The sequence below is a fragment of the Acyrthosiphon pisum genome, chromosome X (assembly GCF_005508785.2).
Source record: "Acyrthosiphon pisum isolate AL4f chromosome X, pea_aphid_22Mar2018_4r6ur, whole genome shotgun sequence".
Lineage (NCBI taxonomy): Eukaryota > Metazoa > Arthropoda > Insecta > Hemiptera > Aphididae > Acyrthosiphon > Acyrthosiphon pisum.
In genome coordinates, this window is record NC_042493.1 from 45,205,933 (window position 1) to 45,216,150 (window position 10,218).

General features: G+C 29.4%; 2 long non-coding RNA genes across 2 annotated transcripts in view; both read right to left on the reverse strand.

The window, feature by feature from the left end:
* LOC100571891 overlaps window positions 1–10,218 on the reverse strand; it is an 81,585-nt gene that overhangs the window by 34,349 nt on the left and 37,018 nt on the right. The window lies entirely within an intron of this gene.
* LOC107884475 lies at window positions 899–2,052 on the reverse strand. Its single transcript, XR_003838914.1, has 2 exons — window positions 1,655–2,052; window positions 899–1,332 (listed from the first exon to the last, which is right to left on the reverse strand). It is a non-coding gene; the product is annotated as an uncharacterized LOC107884475 (long non-coding RNA).

Sequence of the window (10,218 nt, forward strand, 5' to 3'; positions counted from 1 at the left end):
ATGTGTACACTATAGTCTATGAGCAATAACATCGCATTCGAGCTACATTTTGCGCAAGGGAATAGTAAACTTAAATTTAAATATAAATTTGTCACATACATTAATTGCTTATAATACATTGATTATTGTTTTATTTAGTTGAAAAATAAAACAACAAGCCACTTATAAGAATAATTGACATCATAAATGGACAACACGGACACACAGTACATACCTACTATACCCTAGGTGATTTGAACGTAGGCGTTAAAACATCACAATTAATAATTTATTATATTTATATTTATTATGCTAATTTATATATCATAATAAAATATTTTATAAATTCGGAGAAGAAAATACAACGTCCACAACGGACGGACAAAATGTTTTTTTTTTTTTGTGGTTTTCGTTTCGAATAGATTCGTATGTAATTCCATGGCATTGACGCTACCGAATAATCGGATCCGGGTTCGGACTTAAGGCATTGTCGGACCATGGTAGCCGCACGCCAGGTTAGGTGCCTTATCGGACACTCGCCTCACGATACCCCGAAGAGTCACTGGAACTTATGCCATTTGCGAGCTAGGTCCGCCGTACCCGTATAGCCGACCGCTTCGCCAGAACATAATTTTTAATTTTTACAAATATACAATCTATTGAAGAAACGTAGAAACAAAACCTTAAATATAAGACAGTTTCGAACGCCGTGTGAGCGCGTGGGCCTTGACAATGAGTGACGATGAGTGTTTTACACAGATTAGTGGATATTTAGTGATAGTGTGAAGATAAATATTTCATATATTATCAAGGTTATTATTGCGCGTATTTTATTCTGATACGAAAAATCTAAGAAATATTTGATATTAATACTATCTATAGGTAGGTACATATTTTGTTTTATGAAATACGATATAAGTAATGTAACTATCGCTTTCGCGGCTTTCTTCGTATATATATATACATATTATAGATAACAATCCGTAACATAGTGATGACAATATAAATAATAACTGCATTTAGACTTAAATTTGGCAATGAAATATTTTAACACAATTACCTAAAATATTAGATTTACTTACTAGCTGTTAACATAATTTCATATATTATTTGGATACAATTATTGCTAAATTGGACCGAGATGGCCGAGCGGTCTAAGGCGTCGGTTGCGGCGCTGCCGTCGCTGGTTCGATCCTCGGCCACTGGGCGGAATTTTTCTTCGGGCAAGTCACGGTGTCCGGAGAAGAAGTGCCGCCATCCCCCACCCAGGCATGGCAGATACATACGGTTGCCCAAATCAATAATTCTGCCACAACAAACACACACGTGTTCCTCCCCCTACCAACAAAAAACCTACAAACAAAAAACAAAAATAGCTAATGGCCTAAGTTGCCGGGCTTAAGCTAAAAAAAACAAAAAAAAATAAAAAATAAAACTATAATATAATATATTATATAATGGTATATATATTATATACAATACATACCTATATTGTATTATATTATAACAATAGTGAAAAAATATACACTACTTATACTTAATACAAAGTATGTCGTGTTAATGTCTTACGTATTATCATTGATTATTACATTGATAATATTATTTATAATATATTCAATTATGAACGTAATGTATAATAATGTATATTATATTATTATATATATTTTATACTCACGAATAAAACAAGTTATATGTGATCAAAAACGATCGATTGAAAATTGGCGAATACGACAATGTCATGACGTACTGATGAAGAAGGTGGAAGTGTGAAACCGTATGTTACCGACTAATATAGTATAATATTATGCTATATCGTGAGTAGTGACTACTGAGAACGTGCCCAACAGAGAGAGGACTGCGGTTTAAAAAATATAGAATGCCGGAAGAATTTAATATATTGTTATGACTTAAGGTCGATATGGCTGTGGCCAGATAATTGTGATTGTAACGAAATTAAGTTACATTTATTTCGATGATACGTGCCCAAAAACGTAAAAACTTAGTGTAAAATAATACTTTATAATAACAAAAAAACACTTAAAATAATATTGTTGATAATTCTGTATATTATGATGTAAGTATATACTCATACCGATCACCTGTGGAGTATGTATAATTATGACGCGCAGACAGGGGCGTCCTCAAGAGGGGGGGGGGGGGTGAATGGTTCAGTTTCTTTCTTAAAATGTTCATAATTTATATTAAAATATAACACTAGGAAAAAATTATATAAGTACGCTGATTTAGTGATATCGCATATTAAACCAAAAAAAAACAATGTTATATTGTTATCACTACGAAAAAAAAACAAAATATGTTATCAGTTATCACGAGGCAGTTGCTATCTGGTAGGTAGGTAGGTGGCTCTTCTGGTACCTGGTTATTCTCTCGAAGTTCAACCATGATTATTCGGTGATATTATTATGACGTGATAATATTATTATCTATAGTTTCAGCCTTCAGCTGTAGTTGTGATACTAGTTTATAATAACGAATGTCGATAAATGATTATTTCGAATATAATTTTCATGGTTTTATGTTTTGATTTCCTTCGTGTTTAGTGTTACAAGTAATAACTAACGGTAAGAATATGGATAAAAGCAATAAGAAACGCGTTGGACAAGCAAATACTCTTGGCTCGTGGGTTAAGCGTGCAAAAACAGATTCTAATGAATCGTCAGAAACAAAAAAATAAATTGATCCCTGCCGGTGATATACCGATATTGAAATGTGCTGATGTACAAGTTACCTCAACTATTACTTCTTGTACCATAAGTGACACAACACTTAGTTCCGATATAGGAAATTTCTTACCAGGAACATGTCCATCTGATATAATTAAAGCAAAGTTACTAGAAATGTCTAATATCCCTGAAAATAACTTTGTTTATCCGTACAGCATTCACACAAAAAAAGGCAAAGAAGAAAAACGTTTTCTTAAACGAACACATTTTGAACAATTTAATTGGCTTCATTATGCTACAGCTGCAAAAGGAGGTTTATTTTGTAAGTAGGTACTGTGTTTTATTTGCTGACAAGGGTGGTAAAGATAAGAATGTGCCATTAAATAAATTTGTGAACTTTCCGTTAAATAAATATACAAAAATATTGGGTGTAGATGGAGATTTTCAATCACATAGTAGGCGTTTATACCACAAAAATGCAATGCAAGTAGCTATTGATTTCTTAGACCATTACAAAAATCCTCAAAAAGAAATAATTAACTTAATGAGTACACAATGAATGCAACAAATAACTGAGAATCGTGAGAGGCTCAAACCAATTATTGAGTGTATTATATTTTTGGGACGCCAAAATTTAGCATTTTGAGGACACCGTGATCAAGGTAAATTAAATACAAATATTTTAACATTTTATTTTTTTTGCATTTTTCATTTTTCATTCATTAATTTACATTTAAATTATTTATTATGTACACAAATATTTTAAAACTGTGACTCTGTTAATTATACTTTGTTTTTTGTATCTATAACTATGCCTATGTCGGATGCCCTAATGACATTACATACCCCGAGTTAAATCAGGTAAAACACCTAGTAATAAATTGAGGCATTTTCATATATATATATATAGGTGATGTAAGAAGTTTACCCTCCCCCTATAAAATGGTCTAGGGATGCCACTTCGCGCAGAACTGTAGCAAACTGCCCATGTCAGGGGGCGCAAAAGTCAGAAAAAAATATAGGTACCTACGTTATTATTTATAATATACTGTGACAACTCGAGACATATTGGTCATTACTCGAGAGACAAAATTAATGTACATATAGTACCTCCCAGTTTACTTAACTTAACTTATATAATACGGAAAATCACCACCTCACCGAAGAAACCGCAATCCAGCACCCGTTCAGTGACAGTAGCGGGTTCACACCCTTTTCAACTCTCCGACGTAAATACGCAATCACAAATAGCAATCAATGTGGAGAGGTTGACATTTTGTCCGTAATCAATATTACTGGGTGGATTAATTTCTGAAAAGGATAATGTAATAAACCTAATTATAATCATTATAATTTTCAGTGCAACGCTGCGGCAATGCCGTGATCAGTGGTGCAAATCGGGGGGGGGGGGCTTAGCCACCTCAAAATCACTCAAAGTCCCCTCAAAATATAATAGTATACCATTTTTAAAAGTATGTATCTACCTATAATTATAATTTTTAAAAAAATGTGTGGGGCTTGAGCCCCCCCCCCCCCCCTTAAACATTTTTCCTATTTGCGCCACTGACCGTGATACGATAGCGTGCGCACTTAGAGTTTGCACCGAACATCGACTGCATCGTTATAATCGTTTATATTATAATGATATCATATTCTCGTAATCATTAATCACGTGATCGGATAAATCGTATATAATATGCATACAGATCAGGGACTGTAACCGGACCGAAAATAACCGGTTATAGAACCAGGAACCTAGTGTTAATTGTAAACCGGAACCTAAACCAAAACCATTTTTTCAAATATTTAAATAACCTGATCAATACCCGAACCTAATTTTTTATGTAAAATTTAGTTTTTTTCGGTTATAACTTTTTATTTATAAGTAAATTTTTCAAAGAATTTTTATTATATTTTGTTCGACGTTTTCAATATTATTTATTACTTAATTTATATTTTTTCCTAGAATATTTTATGTTATGCATACGGAGAGTATCACCTGTATAATTTATAATTTAATAATAATTGATTATAGTTTGTATACTATGATATAGCTATTGCCTATTAGCTGTGCATTACCGAGTATTATCCAAAAATATTTAAACGAAATTATTGACGAAAGAGGATGTCGGAAATATTTTAAAAATATAGATGGTCTATTTTTCCCCGTCATAGTTATACCATTGATTTAAATGGGCATAATGGAATAAAGTTCATTAATAGCACAGTGTTTGTGTATCAATATGGAGCGTGTAGTGTCACAATAATATAATAATTAAATTATTATGGTCATAATAAAACACTAAAATAGAAATGGACGCCGACAATCAACGACAGTTCAGACTGTAGTTCAGAGTCCACCAGGGTTCGCAGTTTTAAACATTTAGTTTAAAAACATTTGTTTTAAACATGTTTTAAACAATTTAAATTAAGCATTGTGTGTTTAAAACAAAATGTTTAAAACATGTTTTTTTATGTTATATATTTAAAAAAGTTTTTTATAAATTCTTCTAAAACTTAAAAAAAAAATAGGTACCACATGTTATTATTTCAATTATTTTTGTATAGTAAGTAATAACAACTAATTATATTAAATTCTAATTCAAAATTATTTTTGTTCTATTGATAATTTAACAGTCCAATTTCTATATTTCTATTATTATTAATCAATAATTATATTATAGTTTTATTTAAATGCTCTCAAAATCCCTACATCCGTAGCAAGAGTACCTACATATTATTATAGTCAACATTCGAAAACGAATGTAATTTACGTTAATGAGCATTTATTATTACACATATTACATTTTAAATATACAGTTGTATATAACTGTGTAATAATACTACCTATATCTGGCCCAGAAGCGGATCTGAAGCTCATTTAAGGAGGAGACGAATTGGTATAGATGGCAGATGCTACAGATGTATTTTAAGTATGAACAGTTAAGTTAAATATAATTTGTTAACTTGTTTAGAAGTATTTTTTTTATTCTATTAACAATGTTTAAATACATATTATTAAGCAGTGATTTAAAAACTCTTATAATAAATTATTTTTAGGAACATCAGTAAAAAAAAAAATTAATTTTACTATGCATATATACATTACATTTTAGAGAAAATTAAACTTAAATTACAATGTCCAAATATATACAGAGTGTAAGTTACACCGTGTAACAGATAGAACTGACTTTTGGAATAACTTTTGTTTAAACGACATTTGAAGCAGATCATTGAAACCCGAACAGTTATGTAATGGTATTACATAATCTATATTAGGTACATGATATATAGTACCTATTGGCTATTTATAATCAATGGTAATATGTTAATTAAATAAAATATTATAATCTTTGAATATTTTACAAATGTGTGTACAGCATATATGTATATGTATATTATATATATATATATATGCATTTATATAATATGTGTATAATAAGTATACTTATATATTATATTTTCGTATTAGGTACCTATATGTAAATTATAAATGTAATAATAATATATTATAACAATCGTTCACATTATGTACCTATTCGGAGAAAAAAGAATATTTTACGTGGTCATCAAATTCCGGGGCGTGGCGTAGTACGGAGAAGTGGTATCGACGCATTGTCACGCAGTCTGTAACAGAGAATGCATTTGAATACTTCCTAGCGAGCCTTACAAATAAATTAGAGACGCATCGTCCATCTTTTTATCGGCCGTTTGAGTGGGCGTGTATAAAACACATAGATAGGTAATAAAAGAATAGATAGACCACTCCTGTAATCATATTAAAAGATGGGTCGTGGTCTGGAATAGTGGACAGACAATTTTCATACTATACCCTTTAGCACACTCATTCCAGAAAAATGTTCACTATCGACCTATAAATTATGGTATACTAAACATATGAATCCATTCTTGTTTTACAAATAAATTTTTAAGCTGTTACACGATTCCATTAACTATATAAAATAAAATAGTACCAATCATTTACTATTTATAGGTATAAAACAGTGAATTCTAAATATCACTCATTGCTGGATTTGCACAACTTACCTATATATGTACAACTTAAAACAATGTAGCCATGTGGGTACTTATAGGGACTCAAAATTAGTTATATATTTAATAGAAATTAGAGAATAATTAGTTAGATATTTGCATCTGCAAATTTAAAGTTAAAAGCTTACATTATTTTTTACATAAACTCAATAGAGTACCAACCAAATATTAAATATTGACTACGAGGCATACAGAAATACAGAATTTAATAAAATAAAAATTCATATTTACGAAAAATCATACAAAAATGATAATCAACAAACAATTCAATTTTTATAATACCTATACCTATAGCTATTTAACACGAGTTTAAATGTCTTACTTATTTATCTCCTATATATATAAGAATCTATAACTTGATTTTGGAGACGAAGGAAACCGGTTTGTTTATTTATTATTATTACTATTATTATTATTATTAATTATTTATTTATTTTTTTGCACTTGCATTTTTCCATTTGAAATATAATATATTATGCATTGAACAAATAAATTCATTGTTACATTTTTTTCTACCTTAACTCTATTCTATAATAAAAATAATAAAATTTACCACTCCAGTGGTTGAATTCAAAATGTAGGATACCTATATAATTTTCAGAAATTAGCAACAACAATAACTACAATATGTAATTATATTATATTATTTGTATAGCCAAAAAATAGTCATATGTTTTTAAATTAAATTATGAAAAAATAATTTCTTCCGGAAATAGTTATTATTAAATAGCAGCTATAGTTATAGATAAATGATTTTTCCAACACTGACAACAAAAAAAACACATAATTGTTAATTCACAATGTGAACAAAAATTAATACAAATAATAATTATTTTAGAACTGAAGGTTATAGGTAGATGTAATATATATATAAAAACGTAATTCAACATTCAGCTTTAATTAATAGGTACCAACTTTTCTTTAAATAATTATTAGAACGCAACACCAAGTTAGAATATTATCTACATAATATAGATGACGAGTCTTTAAAAAATAATCTTAAAAATAATATATGAACTTTCTTTTTTGTCGACACTTTAAGTTCATACTTCGTCAAAATTTAATATCTAAATTAAAATGACGATTTTATAGTTATTTTGTTGTAAAAAATATTATTATTAAATATTATTCATAAGGACTTTCAAGTTTAAAATGCAATATTTTCATCGAAAATTAATTCGACAAATCGTAATACTAATTGTGTAGGGGGCAACCGAGTTTGAGCAGCCGTGACGGATCGACGGAGTAGTGGGTGTCGTCATGTATTGCCGGCTGTTTTTGGCGTACGGTTACTGACCCGGCCATGTACGGCCATGCGATGATAGTGGACTGTATATATTATTATAATATGAGGACGGAAAAAGGAAAAGTGAAAATATCACAACAGGTACGCTGGAAAGTGAAAAGTGTAAGTAATAAGTATAAAATAATAAATATTTGTTACACGAAATCTCGATGGTAAAAATACGCTAATAATTCAAATAATAATAATAAAACAACAAAACGGTGCTTATGATAATAATATTGTAATATAATATATATATACATTATACATATATATATATATCGCTAATCGACATACGGCAATGACCGGTTGATCAAGAAAGGCGCGCGGGACATCGATGGTCGTGAAACGCGACCTTGACCCAATCTTGCCGAAATTAGCTAATTCGGCATATTATACATATTATTGTGTACAGCCGCGACAGCTTATAAACCATCAACACTAATAATAAAATAAATTACATTAATATCAATTTAAATAATATATCATTAAGAGGATGTCAGCGCACTATTCGTTTTCTCTCTCTGGCCCACGCGCAACATGGACAAAACGCGTGTACGCAAAATCATTTTTTTCTATGCGTTTAAGTAATCTTAGAGTAAAGTCATCTATTACAAAAAAGATAGAGAATAATATTTTTGAGAGAATGACGTTTCGGTTAATGACGTATCGTACCCGCATGTGTTGTCTCCGTTTTACAAACGTACAACATAGCAAATTTCGGTTCGCTAGTTTCAATAGGGTGCTGTAATTTTTGATTTTAGGGTGAATTGACCTATTATCAAACTTTTAGGTAATAACATTATCTGTGCCCTCTCGTTGGTTTTTACGATATTTTAATTTTTAAGTGAGTTATCAACATGTAAAATAATAATGTTTGAAATTGCTCATAACTCACTTAAAAATAAAAATATCGTAAAAAACCAACGAGAAGTTCCAGATAATATTGTTGTTACCTAAAAGTTTGATAATAGGTCAATTCACTCTAAAATCAAAAATGACAGCACAATATTGAAACTAGCGAACGACAATTTGCTATAACGTACGGGTGCGACGTCCTCTTAAATAATTTAGTATTTAATAAAATATATAGGCTAATCCAGCATCTTCGCTCAAAATTGTGGCTCGCGAGCAATGATTTATTATTGAATTTATAATTAATACATACATTACAGTTACCTATTCAATTACGAGGTACACTCCACACCTACTGTAGTACCTTTTTCGTTCAGCAGACCGGTTACCTATAATATTATAACGATATATAATTTAGTAGGTATTTATAAAAGCAGTATGTAGATATATAATTTAATATTTTAACAAACAATTACAAATATAACAAATTAGTTGGTAAGTACACATTTTCAATTGAAATTTATGGATTTTTTCAATTTTATTACAATTTCGTCGATTTTACCCGTTTTTAAAACAATTTATACAATATTTCAATTTTGTTCACCAAATTTTACTTTGTTTACTATATTTATTGGATCCAAATCGAAGGAGTTTGAATACAGTTTTGATACATGTTGTATCATTTAGATTTTTCCTTAACTTTGAATACTAAAAGTTATAACTAATTATTAATTAAGCACTCGTTCGAAATTCATTTTATGTAACTAATAAGTAACATTTTTCAAATGAATAGTATTGATGTGATAAAATGTAATTCAATAATTTATTATTGCAAGTTTTAATTTTCTACGAATAAAACTTAGACAGTAGCGTAGAAATAATAATATATATTCTTATTAGGACAGTGAAGTTATTGCATTAAAAAAATCACTAAATTGATTGCATTATTGCATTAAAATATATTAAAAATTGCATCTAAAAAATTTAATTATAATCAATAAAATCAATTTATTAATAAATAATAAAAAATAAAAAAAAGGAGGTAAGTGGATGACGCTCTGCTGTACAGTAGATTACAGGTGGTTCATTGTATAATGGATTGTATTAGACTTGAATTCAATGTATCATTGTATAAGAAAAACGATTCTGAGCGGAGACGGTTTGTCAGTCTGGATATATTATATTGTTATTATTTATTTTATCATGTAAGTTGAATTAATATTTATTTATTTATTATTAATAACACGGACGGAAGCCCAATTTAAATATAAAAAGAAAAATAATATTTACATTCTTAAGATTAAAAATGATGTAGAACAACAGCAAGATACAACTACAATGAAAATTACAAATAAACTATAG